General features: G+C 41.7%; 1 pseudogene across 1 annotated transcript; it reads right to left on the bottom strand.

Annotated features, from left to right (window-relative positions):
- Nucleotides 1-15,842: 15,842 nt before the first annotated feature.
- Nucleotides 15,843-17,957, bottom strand: LOC128596670 (negative elongation factor D-like; annotated as a pseudogene). The gene has a single exon (XR_008383120.1). The product of XR_008383120.1 is annotated as a negative elongation factor D-like (transcript).
- Nucleotides 17,958-18,352: the final 395 nt, after the last annotated feature.

Here is an 18,352-nt window from a genome sequence, read left to right as displayed (position 1 = left end):
TCTGTTTGGGCCCTGAAATTCCCAACTGTAGGAAAAGTAGCTGTGTCTTTGAGGGATTGAATGAGTGCTGACTTCATGGGTGGAATGCTCTGTATTGCAGAGGAATGCTCTTTGGAGGAATCAATCCACCAGATCCTCCTTTGGAGGAAGAATCCACCAGATCCCTTCCTTTCTAAACCATACTTCTTCTTCAAAGTTCCATTCAATCCTTGGATCCTCTGTGGACGCTGTACTGATCATTCAAGTACTAAGTGGTCTCCCCCTGCTGCGGCTGGCTCTGGTTCTAGAGTACATACCTGTATCTGTACAACCCATTTGCTTTTACTTGTGTATGTATTTCTGATAGCTCTCCATTACCAGTCTTGGATTATCTACCTTTTTTGTGATAGTTTTACCTTCTCGAGGAGACTCTGAGCAAATTAAGAGTGAGAGCCCATCCCTATTCACCCATTTACATGTCCAATAGATAAGTTTTTGAGTGCCAACTTATGCAGGCATTGGTCTCAGTCTTGATATACATCTATGTATCTTGATACGTATCTATCAGGTAGGAGAGAGGCTGTAAAGACAAAGCAGGACTGGACACAGTGGCTCACACCTGTAATCCTAGCACTCTGGGAGGCTGAAGCAGGAGGATTTCTTGAACTCAGGAGTTCAAGACCAGCTTGAACAAGAACAAGACCCCTCTCTCTATTAAAAAAAAAAATGGGTGGGGCATTGGGTAGGCAGCTCTAGTCCCAGGTACTTGGGAGGCTGAGACAAGAAGATTGCATGAGTCTAAGAGTTTGAGGTTGCTGAGCTATGATGCCACAGCATGCCAATCCAGGGTGACAGAGTGGGACCCTGTCTCAAAAACAAACAAACAAACAAACAAAAGACAAAGCAGGCTAAGAGGAGTTAAATAATATGATCAGGAATAATGCTGATTTGTCAAATGAATGATAATTCTATTCATTTTTTGTTTATTTATCAAAAAATACCCTACATGAGATGCTAAAATAATTTAACATGTGTGTTGCTAGACAAAGCCACTATAGAAGAACACCATTCAAGTGGAAGAAAAATTATATTAGGCTGGACAACATGGTTATTGAATTAAACTTTAACATGAAAGCCGTAACTTTGCAGACAGACACTGCAGGAAACCACTCGTAAATTAGTGAGTAAAAGCCAAAGTGAAGATAAATTTCTCAGAACACAAAAGCAGAAGATAAATGAAAATGAGACAGTACAATCAATGTGAAAGACAGATATCAAAGACCCAATCCACAAATAACAGGAGTTCCTGAAAATAATTAACAGAATCATCTGGAGCAGAAGCCATGCATAAAACATGTATTGGCTTCAAACAAAATCTTATCTGAAAAGTTGATGTGCTTACTGCACGAATCAGGAGTCTGGGTTGCATCAGGTCCCAGCTCAAATTGCATCAAACAAAAAAGGAATTCTATTAGCTCCATAACGAAGTCCAAGGGATTCATTAGAAATTCATCTGTCTAGAAATCTCTTGCTTTCCTCTAGGTTGGCTTCATTCTTGGGTGGGTTGTTCATGTAGGTGGGTGCTCAGTTTCTCCAGACTTCCATTCTTTCAGCTTACAAACTCCACTGGAAAGAAAGAGCTCTTCTTCTTTAATAGGATTAGTTCTCATTGACTTTGGCTTAACTTGGGTCATGTACTCACCCATGAATTAACTAATCTACCTGAGAAGGGTTGTTGCATAAATTTCACTGGTAGCACATGTGCATTCCTGGAGTGAGGGCTGGGTTAACGCTCTCTAGTGCCCACGTGGACTGCAAGTAAGGTGGAGACAGTTTCCCAGAGGAGAATGGTATTGCTGAATACAGAAGACAGGGGCATGGATCCTGGGTAGGATTAATTATTAATCTGCCCAATATAATGTTATTTGGGTAGATTAATAAAAGAGCTACTCTCAGATCCATTCAGGTAGAACTTTTACGTCTTAAAGATTATAAAAAGCCCTATAAATAAATGCGCAGGATGGAAGCAAAAGTCAAGCATGCTTCAGATTCCTCTCCCATAGCTCTAAATTCTAGAAGACAATCGAACAGTCTTTTAAACTGCAAAGGAAAGAAGTTGCGTGACCCAAGAATTCTATACCTAGGTAAATCTTCACTTATAATATCTGTACTCAGAGAATGTAGTTTCTGGAATTCTCCTTGAACAAACTGGTGAAAAAATGGGTTCTAGAACAATAAGGACAAAGAAAAGGTAGGTATAAATTATCACCAAGTTCATTGATTCTACCTCAGAAATATACCCCAAATTGGCTCCCTCTCCACTAACACATCTAACATTAAGTTAGTCCAAGAAAATATCATCTCTCTTCTGGATCATTGCCATAACTATGAACCTGCTTTTGTCTTTCACTTTCAACCCTTCTAAGCTATTTCCTATGTATTATTCAGTAGTCTTCCAGTAAACTGGATCATGTTGCTTCTTTGCTGAAAATAATTTCATGGCTTCTTATAGCATATAGTATAAATGCAACTTCCTTACCATGGCCTTCAAGAGTTTGACTGATTCTGCCTGTGCTCACCATGCTGCAGTCACACGCCACCTACCTATCAGTACTTGCTGTGAATGTGCTAAGCTGCTCCTTCACTCAGGGCCCTCATACTTGCTGTTCCCTTGACCTAGAACTCCCTTCCCTCAACCTTCTCTTTGGCTGGTTCCTTCCTTTTCATTACATCTCAGCTTACTTTTATCGCTTCCTCAGATGTTCCTTTGTCTCATAATCTAAAAATAAGCCTCCTTCTATTTTTCTTGGCACTTTTATCTCAAACCACTAATCACAAGGTGTAATTTATATACATTTATGGCTGTTTACTTGTGTTAGGTGAGAAGGTGAACCCCATGGAAGCAGGGACCATATTTGTTTTGTTCAGCCCTGAATTCCAAGGTCTTGGCACAAGCTATGACACAGAAATAGCATACGATTTCCATTTGTAGGAGGAGGGTGAGAAGGAACATTGAAATGAGGTAATTATTTATAGGAATAAATATACAGAGAGAAAGAGGTCTTGGGAATTGATTTAACTATAATACTGAAGGTGATGGCAAACATTTTTGCTATTAAAGAGATGAACTATGATTACAAAATGGAGAAAGCGACAGATTTAAAAGATTAAATGAGCAAATCCAGTACATAATGCCTTCTGTTCTTGATCTGTTACCTTGAAGACTAAGGTGATACAGGAGATCTTGGAGTAGAATTAGCTGTGCTTGCAACTAATCCTGAAGGAAGGATGGAATTCAGTGCCTTAGGGAGGGGCACGAAGGGCATTCCGTGTGTGTGTGTGTGTGTGTGTTTAGGGGTAAGAGAAGATTGAGCAGAGATCTGGAATTGAGACAGAGTAAATGGAGTGAGGGGGCAGGGTTAGGAGCACTTGGGACTTCCCAGGACTAGAGGACTCACCCTGGGTGAAATCCAGAGGTAATCCAGACACTGTTGCCCTAAGGAGAAAGCGTCCCCCCAGGCGGGACTTGGTGTATGTATGTGTGTCCTGTGCAGCTGATGGGCATCTCAGCGGGATTCCCAAGAAAGTGCTCCCAGCCCATTCTGTCTGCACACAACAAGGACACCTTGTAGCACAATAAAGAAGAGGAGAGACTGATGGAGCAAAGAGGCTGCAGGGCTGCAGGTGCTGGCCAAAAAGGCACAGCCCGGGGGCCATCATGTGTGTGACAGAGAAGGAAGGCAGAAGGTTCTGGAAATAAACTTGCACTACTCTGCATGAATCTAGGAGTAGGTCTTGTTTAGGAGAAATGAGCTAAGTTGCTCTGCATTCCTGGAAAACAGTCTTTCTCTATGTTGATAACAATGTTTTTCAAGGCTGTCTCCCTGAGTGTTGTTGCCTAGAGGTGGGGCACCTAAGGGGCCGTGAAGAGAGGCAGATACAGCATCCCCAGGCAGAGGATCTGGCCTGGGTTCTGCAGTTTAGTGTCTGTGTTACAAAGCTGGTTTGATATTTTAAGATGGTGCTCTTGTCTGAAAGGAAGAGGGTAATGATGCATGATCCCCCACATCCCTGCGTGAGATCTTGTATGTAGCAGGCTTTGCACTCTGCACTTGGTTACACTTAGTGTTGGGGGTGGGTAGGCACAAGCTGCTGAAGATGTTATCTGGAGGTCTGACCACCAGCTTTTCCCGCAGGACCTCACTTTTAGCTCAGCCTTAAGGGAAGACGATCAGTCCACTCAGGAGAATATTCCTCTGCACTCTGGAAGGGACTTGAAAAGATGATTTTTATCCTTCAGCTGGACTCTGAGAAAGCCTGCAATGCACCCACTCCAACCTCTGGGCTTCTATCTAGTAGCCGCGAGAAAATAAGGTTGGTTGTGCAGTTGCCACTAGATGGCACCATAACAGTCTCTTTGCATTTCATGAAAGCTTCAGACAAGAAATATGGAGCCGGGAGGTGGGGCTGGGAGTGAGTGGGCTAGGGGTGATGAGAAAGGCATATATCCATTAAATGATCTGCAAGATAGTGCCCTTCGTTTATAATGAGGTTAAGAGAAACTTCCCCAGTTTTATCAGTGGGCTGCATGTTGCATCAGGTGTAGAATCAACCATCCCCTCCAAGTTTTTGAAAACTTTATAACAACTTCACCTGGACAATTGCCTTCTAGGGGTTGGGTGTTCAATCTTCTTAAGACCCATCCCAAACTCACGTAGTTGTCACTAGACCCATAGTGGTGGTCAGATCTCAGATTTCTCTGGAGGTTTGGGGGACAGGTACAAAGTCTTATTCAGGAGGAAATAGTTTATATGCTGAAAGGAGAGCAAGTTTTTACTAGTATATATTGGCAGAGGACTGGGAAATGTGTGTGGAAATAGATTCTGTGGGTGTTGGACCAAGGAGGATGGAATACAGCACTGGATCAGACTGGATTTGTTGGGTGCATTTGTGAGATATTCTGGGTTTAATGTGTCAGCTCTTGCAACTGCAAGTGGCTCTAAAGATTTCTTCGTTGGCTGACTGAGCCTTGGACTCAGTGGTGCCAAATGTTTAATAAGGTTGTAATGCCAGAACTTCCCTGATGTGATGTAGAGGAAGACATCCACAGCTTAGGGAGAAAAGAAGGTGGAGTGACTTTATCAACATGATATTTGCATATCTACCCCCAGACACATCCCCCAGAAGGCTGGAGGACACTCTCTTCATCAAGACATTGAGAAATGACAGCCGGTCCAGGGCGGTGCGCTGGCGGCCGGGGCGCATCGCAGCATTTAAATGCAGATACTACCTCAAGATTTGCTGGGGTTACTTGCTGATAAGCCCATCATAAATTGAAAATATCATAAGTGGAGAGGCGGAGCAAGATGGCAGCCGAGTAACAGCTTCCTTGCATCTGGGCACCGTGAGTCTGGGGAGATAGGACTCCAGGCGTCTCTGGCTGGTGGGAACTGCCTATCATCACTCCTATGACGATACAGGGAGTCAGCGAGAGACTTCTGGACCCCAAGAGGAGGACTAAATCCGTGGAAAACCGGCAAGTGGTCGCGTGTGTTCAATCCGTCTAAACCCGCCCACAACTGTAAGTTCAGTAGCAGCGAGACTGCAAACCAGAAAGGCCTTACCTGTGAACTGTTTTGATGTCCTTGGACTTGGCACTGAGTTGAACTGCCTTGGGGAAGGCCTGAGCGGGAGTGCGAGAACTTTGGCCGTTGTCTAGGGCCCCAGTCTGAGCCGCTGAGCCAGACGGAGCTAATGTGTTTGGCGGTGGGTCACACGGATCCATTGTCAGTGATCTGCCCCGGCAAGCTCTGCCCTCAGGGTCGCAGAGCTAGAAACAGGTGGGAGCTGGTAACCCAGCAACCAAGTAGCCTAAGGGTGGGGTCTGAGCCGCCTTGCAGCCCTAACCCTCAGGGGCAGAGTGAGACCGGTTTTGGCACACTGAGTAAGTGGATAGCCACTTCAGCAGCGATTCCAGCAAGAAAGCTGGGAAAGCTTCTGCTCAGCAAGTTTACAAGTTCAAAGTGCCTTTTAAGTAGGCTGAAGAGAGATTCAGGGTGTCTACCTGCTGGGGTTTGAGTAATCAGCAGCCTCCAGTCATATCTGAACTGTGACTAACATCTCATACCCCAGAAGACCACGTGTTGCCCAGACAATATTCAATAACATATACAAACTGCTTTGTTTTTGATTGTGTATTTTTTTTTTCCTTTTTTTGCTTGGTTGTTTTTTTTGTTTGTTTATTTTGACGTTGCTGATATTCTTTTGTTTTTTTAATTTCAATCTTTTCCACACAGATCCTTTTTTCTTTCTCAATTTTCCTAGTTTAATTATAATTTCCCATTGCAGCCTTTTTTAATAACTTCAACTTCATTTTTGCTAGTGTTTCTACCGATATCATTTGGTTTTTCACCCAATTTTATCCCTGTAAAGTTTTCTGTTTGCTTGTTTTGGTTTGATTTATAGCATTTTTGTCTTTCCTCTCTACTTGGTGGAGGTGGGGTACTGTGTCTGATCAGGTTACCAAAGAGCTGCTGACCTCAAGGGAACCACGCAACTGGGCACCCCCAGAAGGTGGGATTTTTTAAGGTTGTGTCAAAGTACCCTACTGTACACCTATATTGCCCTGTCTCCCTCTTTCTGTGCCTCTCTTCTTTTTGTCAAAATTCCTTATACCCACCCCCTCTCCTTTCTCTATCTTTCTTTTTTTCTTATCACTCGGTCCTCCTTTCTTTCATCCCCTTTTTTTTTGCTCTTCAACCTTCTCACCCTTCTGGTCCTGTAACCCTTAGTCCACAGGCACAAGAACTTAAAGAGCAAGAGGAAGTGAAAGGAAAATTAGGGCAAGCAAACAGATAAAAGAAATCACTCATGAGGAAGAATCAACAGAAAACTCCAGGCAACATGAAGAACCAGTCTAGAACAACCCCACCAAGGGACCATGAGGTAGCTACTGCAGATGATTCCACCAGTATAGAAATGTTAGGAATGACAGAAAGGGAATTTAGAATACACATGTTGAAAACAATGAAAGAAATGATGGAAACAATGAAGGAAATTGCTAATAAAGTGGAAAATAACCAAAAGGAAATCCAAAAACAGAATCAAATAAGAGATGAACGATATGAAGAATATAAAAAGGATATAGCAGACCTGAAGGAACTGAAACAGTCAATTAGGGAACTTAAAGATGCAATGGAAAGTATCAGCAACAGGTTAGACCATGCAGAAGAAAGAATTTCAGAGGTAGAAGACAAAGTTCTTGAGATAACTCAGACAGTAAAAGAGGCAGAAAAGAAGAGAGAGAAAGCAGAACGTTCACTGTCAGAATTATGGGACTTTATGAAGCGTTCCAACATACGAGTTATAGGAATTCCAGAAGGGGAAGAAGAATGCCCCAGAGGAATGGAAACCATACTAGAGAATATTATAAAAGAAAATTTCCCAAACATCACCAAAGATTCTGACACACTGGTTTCAGAGGGATATCGGACCCCGGGTCGCCTCAACTCTAACCGAGCTTCTCCAAGACACATTGTGATGATCCTGTCCAAAGTCAAGACAAAAGAAAAGATTCTGCAAGCTGCCAGGAGTAAGCGCCAGTTGACCTACAGGGGCAAATCCATCAGAGTTACCGCAGACTTCTCTAATGAAACTTTCCAAGCAAGAAGACAATGGTCATCTACCTTTAATCTACTTAAACAGAACAATTTTCAGCCCAGAATTCTGTACCCTGCTAAGATAAGCTTCAAAATTGATGGAGAAATCAAATCATTTACAGATATACAAACATTGAGGAAATTCGCCACAACAAGCCCAGCTCTACAGGAAATACTTCAACCTATTCTGCACACTGACCACCACAATGGATCAGCAGCAAATTAAGAACTCAGAAATCAAAGGACAGAATCTAACCTCCACACTGATGCAAAAGATAAAACTAAGCAATGGACTCTCACCAAATAAGACGAATAGAATACTACCACACTTATCCATTATCTCAATAAATGTTAATGGCTTGAATTCCCCACTGAAGAGACATAGATTGGCTGACTGGATTAAAAAACACAAGTCATCCATTTGCTGTCTGCAAGAAACACACCTGGCTTCAAAAGACAAATTAAAGCTCCAAGTCAAGGGTTGGAAGACAATTTTTCAGGCAAATGGAATTCAGAAGAAAAGAGGAGTTGCAATCTTATTTTCAGATACATGTGGATTTAAAGCAACTAAAGTCAAAAAAGACAAAGATGGTCACTTTATATTGGTCAAGGGAAAACTACAACAAGAAGACATTTCAATTCTAAATATTTATGAACCCAATTTAAATGCTCCCAGATTCTTGAAGCAGACCTTACTCAGTCTGAGCAATATGATATCTGATAATACCATCATAACAGGGGACTTTAACACACCTCTTACAGAGCTGGACAGATCCTCTAAACAGAAATTAAACAAAGATGTAAGAGATTTAAATGAGACCCTAGAACAACTATGCTTGATAGACGTATATAGAACACTCCACCCCAAAGATAAAGAATATACATTCTTCTCATCACCCCATGGAACATTCTCCAAAATTGATCATATCCTGGGACACAAAACAAATATCAACAGAATCAAAAGAATTGAAATTTTACCTTGTATCTTTTCAGACCATAAGGCACTAAAGATAGAACTCAACTCTAACAAAAATGCTCAACCCCACCCAAAGGCATGGAAATTAAACAATCTTCTGTTGAATAACAGATGGGTGAAGGAAGAAATAAAACAGGAAATCATTAACTTCCTTGAGCATAACAACAATGAAGACACAAGCTACCAAAACCTGTGGGATACTGCAAAAGCAGTTTTGAGAGGAAAATTCATCGCTTTAGATGCCTACATTCGAAAAACAGAAAGAGAGCACATCAACAATCTCACAAGAGATCTTATGGAATTGGAAAAAGAAGAACAATCTAAGCCTAAACCCAGTAGAAGAAAAGAAATATCCAAAATCAAATCAGAGATCAATGAAATTGAAAACAAAAGAATCATTCAGAAAATTAATGAAACAAGGAGTTGGTTTTTTGAAAAAATAAATAAAATAGATAAACCATTGGCCAGACTAACTAGAAATAGAAAAGTAAAATCTCTAATAACCTCAATCAGAAACGATAAAGGGGAAATAACAACTGATCCCACAGAGATACAAGAGATCATCTCTGAATACTACCAGAAACTCTATGCCCAGAAATTTGACAATGTGAAGGAAATGGATCAATATTTGGAATCACACCCTCTCCCTAGACTTAGCCAGGAAGAAATAGACCTCCTGAACAGACCAATTTCAAGCACTGAGATCAAAGAAACAATAAAAAAGCTTCCAACTAAAAAATGCCCTGGTCCAGATGGCTTCACTCCAGAATTCTATCAAACCTTCAAGGAAGAGCTTATTCCTGTACTGCAGAAATTATTCCAAAAAATTGAGGAAGAAGGAATCTTCCCCAACACATTCTATGAAGCAAACATCACCCTGATACCAAAACCAGGAAAAGACCCAAACAAAAAGGAGAATTTCAGACCAATCTCACTCATGAACATAGACGCAAAAATTCTCAACAAAATCCTAGCCAATAGATTACAGCTTATCATCAAAAAAGTCATTCATCATGATCAAGTAGGCTTCATCCCAGGGATGCAAGGCTGGTTTAACATACGCAAGTCCATAAACGTTATCCACCATATTAACAGAGGCAAAAATAAAGATCACATGATCCTCTCAATAGATGCAGAAAAAGCATTTGATAAAATCCAGCATCCTTTTCTAATTAGAACACTGAAGAGTATAGGCATAGGTGGCACATTTCTAAAACTGATTGAAGCTATCTATGACAAACCCACAGCCAATATTTTACTGAATGGAGTAAAACTGAAAGCTTTTCCTCTTAGAACTGGAACCAGACAAGGTTGTCCTCTGTCACCTTTACTATTCAACATAGTGCTGGAAGTTCTAGCCAATACAATTAGGCAAGACAAGGAAATAAAGGGAATCCAAATGGGAGCAGAGGAGGTCAAACTCTCCCTCTTTGCTGACGACATGATCTTATACTTAGAGAACCCCAAAGACTCAACCACAAGACTCCTAGAAGTCATCAAAAAATACAGTAATGTTTCAGGATATAAAATCAATGTCCACAAGTCAGTAGCCTTTGTATACACCAATAACAGTCAAGATGAGAAGCTAATTAAAGACACAACTCCCTTCACCATAGTTTCAAAGAAAATGAAATACCTAGGAATATACCTAACGAAGGAGGTGAAGGACCTCTATAAAGAAAACTATGAAATCCTCAGAAAGGAAATAGCAGAGGATATTAACAAATGGAAGAACATACCATGCTCATGGATGGGAAGAATTAACATTGTTAAAATGTCTATACTTCCCAAAGCAATCTACCTATTCAATGCCATTCCTATCAAAGTACCTACATCGTACTTTCAAGATTTGGAAAAAATGATTCTGCGTTTTGTATGGAACCGGAAAAAACCCCGTATAGCTAAGGCAGTTCTTAGTAACAAAAATAAAGCTGGGGGCATCAGCATACCAGATTTTAGTCTGTACTACAAAGCCATAGTGGTCAAGACAGCATGGTACTGGCACAAAAACAGAGACATAGACACTTGGAATCGAATTGAACACCAAGAAATGAAACTAACATCTTACAACCACCTAATCTTTGATAAACCAAACAAGAACTTACCTTGGGGGAAAGACTCCCTATTCAATAAATGGTGTTGGGAGAACTGGATGTCTACATGTAAAAGACTGAAACTGGACCCACACCTTTCCCCACTCACAAAAATTGATTCAAGATGGATAAAGGACTTAAATTTAAGGCATGAAACAATAAAAATCCTCAAAGAAAGCATAGGAAAAACACTGGAAGATATTGGCCTGGGGGAAGACTTCATGAAGAAGACTGCCATGACAATGGCAACAACAACAAAAATAAACAAATGGGACTTCATTAAACTGAAAAGCTTCTGTACAGCTAAGGACACAATAACCAAAGCAAAGAGACAACCTACACAATGGGAAAGGATATTTGCATATTTTCAATCAGACAAAAGCTTGATAACCAGGATCTATAGAGAACTCAAATTAATCCACATGAAAAAAGCCAACAATCCCTTATATCAATGGGCAAGAGACATGAATAGAACTTTCTCTAAAGACGACAGACGAATGGCTAACAAACACATGAAAAAATGTTCATCATCTCTATATATTAGAGAAATGCAAATCAAAACAACCCTGAGATATCATTTAACCCCAGTGAGAATGGCCCACATCACAAAATCTCAAAACTGCAGATGCTGGCGTGGATGTGGAGAGAAGGGAACACTTTTACACTGCTGGTGGGACTGCAAACTAGTACAACCTTTCTGGAAGGAAGTATGGAGAAACCTCAAAGCACTCAACCTAGACCTCCCATTCGATCCTGCAATCCCATTACTGGGCATCTACCCAGAAGGAAAAAAATCCTTTTATCATAAGGACACTTGTACTAGACTGTTTATTGCAGCTCAATTTACCGTTGCCAAAATGTGGAAACAGCCTAAATGCCCACCAACCCAGGAATGGATTAACAAGCTGTGGTATATGTATACCATGGAATACTATTCAGCCATTAAAAAAAATGGAGACTATACATCTTTCGTATTAACCTGGATTGAAGTGGCAGACATTATTCTTAGTAAAGCATCACAAAAATGGAGAAGCATGAATCCTATGTACTCAATCTTGATATGAGGACAATTAATGACAATTAAGGTTATGGGGGGGGAAGCAGAAAGAGGGATGGAGGGAGGAGGGTGGGGCCTTAGTGTGTGTCACATTTTATGGGGGCAAGACATGATTACAAGAGGGACTTTGCCTAACAATTGCAATCAGTGTAACTGGCTTATTGTACCCTCAATGAATCCCCAACAATAAAAAAAAAAAAAAAAAAAAAGACATTGAGAAATACGTTGCTGAAGGCAGCATTTGCATCTGTGAAAGACTTTGTGGTAGCTGTCTTCTATAAGTCAGGTGTGATGATGAAAGATACTGCCATTGAGTTGAACTCTGTGATTTCAATGGGAATAATAGGATTCCCATATAGCAGAGGTCAAATATTGTAACTTAACAATACATATGCGTGTATGGGATTACATATACATATATGGGATTACATATATGTGTACCATAAAAACCAGAAGGCACATAGCAGTAATCAAACCATTTTTTAAACTTAGGGATTTTCTTTTTTTTTTTTTCTGTTTTATTTATATTTATCCAATTTATTAACCTGTGACCTAAGAAATCAGGCATTCACACTAGGAAGACCTACACAATTAAACACGCGAGCACCTTCATCAATACATACAACTCAGATGACCTGGCTGCTCCCACCCAACCAATGATAGCAGAAATTGTCCTACTTATCACGGATCACACCGAGACACATCCAGTGTTTTACCCCAACTTCCAGTCAGGAGACATAACAATGAGCCATTTTCTTGCCAACCCTTCCTAGGCATTCCAGTTGCTCAGGAGGCAGTCTAGTGGGGAGTCTCGCGTACCCCACCCTGAACTGACACTTTTTTTTTTTTTATTGTTGGGGATTCATTGAGGGTACAATAAGCCAGGTTACACTGATTGCAATTGTTAGGTAAAGTCCCTCTTGCAATCATGTCTTGCCCCCATAAAGTGTGACACACACCAAGGCCCCACCCCCCTCCCTCCTTCCCTCTTTCTGATTCCCCCCCATAACCTTAATTGTCATTAATTGTCCTCATATCAAAATTGAGTACATAGGATTCATGCTTCTCCATTCTTGTGATGCTTTACTAAGAATAATGTCTTCCACGTCCATCCAGGTTAATACGAAGGATGTAAAGTCTCCATTTTTTTTTAATGGCTGAATAGTATTCCATGGTATACATTTACCACAGCTTGTTAATCCATTCCTGGGTTGGTGGGCATTTAGGCTGTTTCCACATTTTGGCGATTGTAAATTGAGCTGCAATAAACAGCCTAGACAAAAGCTTGATAACTAGGATCTATAGAGAACTCAAATTAATCCACATGAAAAAAGCCAACAATCCCATATATCAATGGGCAAGAGACATGAATAGAACTTTCTCTAAAGACGACAGACGAATGGCTAACAAACACATGAAAAAATGTTCATCATCTCTATATATTAGAGAAATGCAAATCAAAACAACCCTGAGATATCATCTAACCCTAGTGAGAATGGCCCACATCACAAAATCTCAAAACTGCAGATGCTGGCGTGGATGTGGAGAGAAGGGAACACTTTTACACTGCTGGTGGGACTGCAAACTAGTACAACCTTTCTGGAAGGAAGTATGGAGAAACCTCAAAGCACTCAAGCTAGACCTCCCATTTGATCCTGCAATCCCATTACTGGGCATCTACCCAGAAGGAAAGAAATCCTTTTATCATAAGGACACTTGTACTAGACTGTTTATTGCAGCTCAATAAACTTAGGGATTTTCAATGGGGCTAACTGATCACGGGGCACCTGGGAATGAATAAAGATGGGCAGTTTATAAACATATTGCTTGATCTGTACCCAGTGACCAAAAACTTGAATTGTTTCTCATCTAATTTCCAGAACTAAATCAGTTCTAGACTTAGAGTTTCTTAATGGAAGGAGGACAAAGGACCCATCCTGAGGATTTTGGTTAGCGTCTTTCTCCAGCTATTCCAGTGTTTGCTCACTGGGCCTTTATATAATGTGGCCATAATGCTGAAGTAGGGACTCTGCATGGACTCAACAACTTACTCCAATCAAGGCTTCTTTGACTGCCAACACTGCTGGAGCCTGACTTGCCAACTAAACTAAGCCCCTGATATGGCACCATTCCCTAAAGGGCTCATCCAATCCCCAGGGGGAAGTGATTACACTGCAACCTTTCCATCATGGAGGAAAGCAAAAAGAGTTCCTCACTTCTGGAGATGTTTTGAGTACAGATTTGCCTTCCTGCCAAAAAAAATTTGGCAGCACCACCATCTGTGATTATAAAATATGGTGTATTTCATACAAAATTGCTTCTGATCAAGAAAGTCATTTCAAAAGAAGTGTAGCAATGGGTTTATGTCCATGGAATTCATTGATGCAACCACATATCCCAGCACCCAGAAGCAGCTGGCCCAAAGAAAGATTCTATGATCTGTTGAAGAATTAGTTATGGTAGCAGTGGGACATTGCTCTCTGAAAGCATGGGGTTCTACATGGAAGGATGTAGATTATAGTTTGAATCATAAATAACAGTGTGCTTCTGTGTTTCCCATAGCCAGATTGCATGGGTTTGGGAAGCAGAGGTGGAAGGTGGTCTGACTCTTCTTTCTGTTAATTCTCATAACCCACTCAGAATTCTTGATTTCTGTCCCTGGAACTGTGAACTCCACTGGTTTGGAGTCTTGATTAATAATAAATGCCTCTACCAGAAAATCCTATACCAATGTTCCATTGATTAGGAAGATGAGACTGCCCTTTGGCCATTTTGGGCTCTTCATGCTGCAGAACCAACAGGCAAATAAGAGGATTACTCTGTAGTGAGGGGGATTTATCTTGATTACTAAAGGGAAACCAGGTTGTTACTACTCCTTGGGTAACATGGGAGGACCATATCTCAAATGCAGGGAGATTTTCCAGGGTGCCCTTTACAATTTTCATGTCCAATAGCAAAGATTAACAGAGGTCAACAACTTCCCTGCTCCCTAGCTAAAGGCATAAGCACTGATGATTCTGATCCTTCTGTCCAGATTGAGCATCCCACCATAAAAAACGCTCCAACCATCTGAGCTCCTAGATGAAGGCAAAAGAAACAAGAAATGGGTAGTGGAAGGAGGAAGTTACAAATATCAATTATGTCTCATGATTAGTTACTTGTTATATACATTTTGTTGGAAATGAACTTAAAAAAATTTTTTTAGGAAATATTTCAATAGGACTATGATTTAATTTGAGAAGTAATTAACATTGCTCGGAGATGGATACAATGACTTTGGGACTTTACAATTCTGTATGTGAGGAAGAGGTGACACTGTCTTGGTTTATATGCAGAATAGTTGCATCATGCCAAGGGAAACAATTTTTGGTAGTAATATCAAAGTTCAAATTTTTGTGGTGCAATGTTATGGAGGCTGAATAGCCAATAGGGTGGACTATGTCAGTATTAAATTATTGCTTCTCAGTTCTAAACCCACCCTTCTATATTCTGCTTCATGATCCTAGAGCTGGAGCCCTGAAAACCGCATTTCTGCTTTTCCAGTTGGCTCTGCCAATGGCTCCTTCAAAGTTGGAGGAGGAAACGGGGGTTTTCTCTTTTCTGTATGTTTCCTATCTGTGTGTTGCCCTTGTGAGCATTACCCCAGAAACACTTCTACATCATAGCATAAGCATTTCCTTCTTATGGCAGCAGATGAATCCAGTTATCAGTTTCTCTAAGACTTGTAGAATCAGCTTCATCTTACCCCCTTGGGGATACCAGCATTAGCCAGTCAATGTCCTTTCTGCAGAGATTTGAGTCCTAGTCCCCCAGGTCCCCTCCTATAAATGCAGACAATAGGCATTGGCTGAGCAATGCCTCCTACTCAGAGATCTGAGTTTTGTATCTCTGAGCCTACTAAGTTTCTAATTTTTAATATTTTCAATAATTTTCCTTAGCAATTGGCTCCCAGAAATTGCAACCTTTGTGATACTTTAGAATTATTTTCTAACTCTTTTAGTTGCTGTGATGGTTAGTTTTTTTTTTTTTTTTTTGCCTTTTTAAAAATTTATTGTTCTTAGGAAATTAAAATAATAATGGAACAAACTAACAGATTCTTGTGAGAAAACTCAGGTCACCTTTGAAAGTGGTTCGGCAGAAGGTGTCAGTTTCTGAGTTCCCACCAGTTGGGTCCACCCTGAGAGGTCACAGAGCCCAGTTCCTCCAACAAGATTCAGGGGCAGTACTGGGCTTACCACGGAGAGGCTGCTCGTAGTAGCAGCTTTTTCCCTTATGATGCTAAAACTGTCCTTTTTAAAACAGCTACCCACCTCCTCCCAGCAGAACCCATTTCCAAGATGCTGACTCTTAAAACAACAGCTTCTGGGAAAGGTTTTTCCACAACTCATCTGGAATGTTCTGCTTCAGCTCGGCAGGATGCTCCAAATTAGTTCATCATGATGAAGTTAGATTTGCAATGAGCTATGAATTCTGTCACAGGGTCGTGTTCACCTTCTGTCTTAATGGTGCCTGCGATGCTATCATTTTCCAAGATCGGGAGGAAAAGCTGTACAAAGTCAGAGGTGTAGGGAGGAGCGATAACATCCAGCACCATCCAGACAAAATAGCGAATGAGTGAAATGTCAGTGTCCAGCTTCTCCAGACACTTTCGGATGTAACTGACAACAGGAAGTTCATAACCTCGACTCAGCAGGTGAACCATCCTGTCCAGCAGGGTCTTCTTCAACTCTAGCTGCTCCATCACGTCCAGCTGGGAGTGCTCAATCTCAAAGAGCTTAACAAGCAGCTGGAGGACCCGGGGATGCAGGTGCTGGTAGCAGGTGCTGATCTCGTCCAGCAGCGCCAGGTGCACTGGTGTGTGGTCCGTCTGCAGCTGGAAGTACCTTGGCTCCGATACAGTCCAGTTGACCCATTTCAGCACACCCATTGCCACCACTGGAAACCTGATACACTGGTAAAGTGTACTCAATTCTGCCACTAGTTCGGAGGCCCCTTTGTTCTCATTGCAACACAAATTGTGAACAGTTTCAACAGCTTTTGATGTTGACTTCAGCTCATCTTTATTGATGCTCACTCGCTTGTTCTTTTTCCAGGTCTTAACCACACTTGCTGCGTAAGCCAAGCTGTGGATGTATTTGTGCTTGTGCTCCTGGTTAATCCTAGCCCCTGGTTTAAAGAGTGACTGCATGAACAGGTCTAGGAAGGCTGGCACCCGGATCAGTTCCACGGGGGGAAGGTCCGTGCTTGTGAACATCTTGAAGAGCACAGTGATGTCAGCAGGGCCCCTTTGGATAACATGGCCCCGAGGGCCTGACAGGCCCGGGGGTAGGAGGCGGCTGTGCCTAAGGCTAGTGTGATCTGACTGGCATCGTGACCTTGTTCCTGGGCAAAGCGCTGCACCTCCTGAGCAATCCTGCGCACAGCAGAGCCCCCCTGCTCCTCCTGGGCCAGAACGGACATCATGGCCTGGGCAAACAGGTATGTGTGCTCCCCATGACACACCATCTTAGCAAACCCAGGGAGATTTTTTTCCAGGTTTTCTTCTCCTCCATCTAAAATTGTAGCTAGAGAGGTCCGAAGTACTCTAGAAAACACTTCTAGCTGCTGGCATGCTGTGGACACGCTGGTTATCTCCCCTTGGTACCCTGCATCAGAAATTAGCTTCACAGTAAAGTTAAGCATCAAACAGTCTGGATGGGCTTCAGCCAGTTTATAAAAAAGATCTCTCCACGTAGTATGAGCGATCATTTGTTTAAGCCAGGCTGGAGTCTCTCCCTCTTCAGTAAAAATAGAATCTGCTTTGCGGGGGTCAAAATGTTTGATCAATAAACTCTTCACGTGATTTTCGACAGTTTCCTGAACCTGCACTGGCTCAACACCTGTCTGAATAAGCCACTCGGCCAGCAGGTTCACAGTCTGGGCCACAGCAGTGTAGTTCTCGGATAAGAGCTGGATAACATTCTCTGGAGACCCTCCTGCCTGAAAATACCTCTTCAGAGTGTTGAAGATGGAGGGCTCCATGATATAATCCCGAGTAGAAAACTTATGCAGGCATTCTTGCTGGACCTCGGCATCATCCTCTCCTTCTCCTGAATCATCCTCTTGCTGGCTGCTGTCTGCCTCATCGCCCCACTCGGCCGCGGTCCTGAAGTAGTCCTCGTCCATGATGGCTGCCGGTGCGGGACCCGCCATTCTCTCCCCTGTGATGGTTAGTTTTATGTGTCAGTTTGGCTTGACTCTAGTACTTAGTTATTTAATCAAACTAATCAGGTGTTCTTGCAAACATATGTTGTATATGTGGTGAACATCTACACCAAGTTGACTTAAAGTAAAGGAGATTACCCCCAATAGTGTGAGAGGGCCTCATTTAATCAGTTGAAAGAACTTAAGAGCAAAACTGAGGTGTTCTGGAGGAAGAAGAAATTCTGCCTCCAGATAGCACCATTAGCTCTTGCCCAAGAGTTTCCAGTCTACCAGTCTGCCCTGCAGATTTTAGACTTGCTAGTCCCCACAATTGTATAAGTGAATTTCTTTCTTTTTTTTTATTAAATTTATTTATTTTTATTGTTAAATCATAGCTGTGTACATT

The sequence above is a fragment of the Nycticebus coucang genome, chromosome 10, assembly GCF_027406575.1.
Source record: "Nycticebus coucang isolate mNycCou1 chromosome 10, mNycCou1.pri, whole genome shotgun sequence".
In the NCBI taxonomy this organism is placed as follows: Eukaryota; Metazoa; Chordata; class Mammalia; order Primates; family Lorisidae; genus Nycticebus; species Nycticebus coucang.
Note: the sequence above shows the minus strand (reverse complement) of the source record. Positions and strands in the feature narration are given on the sequence as shown.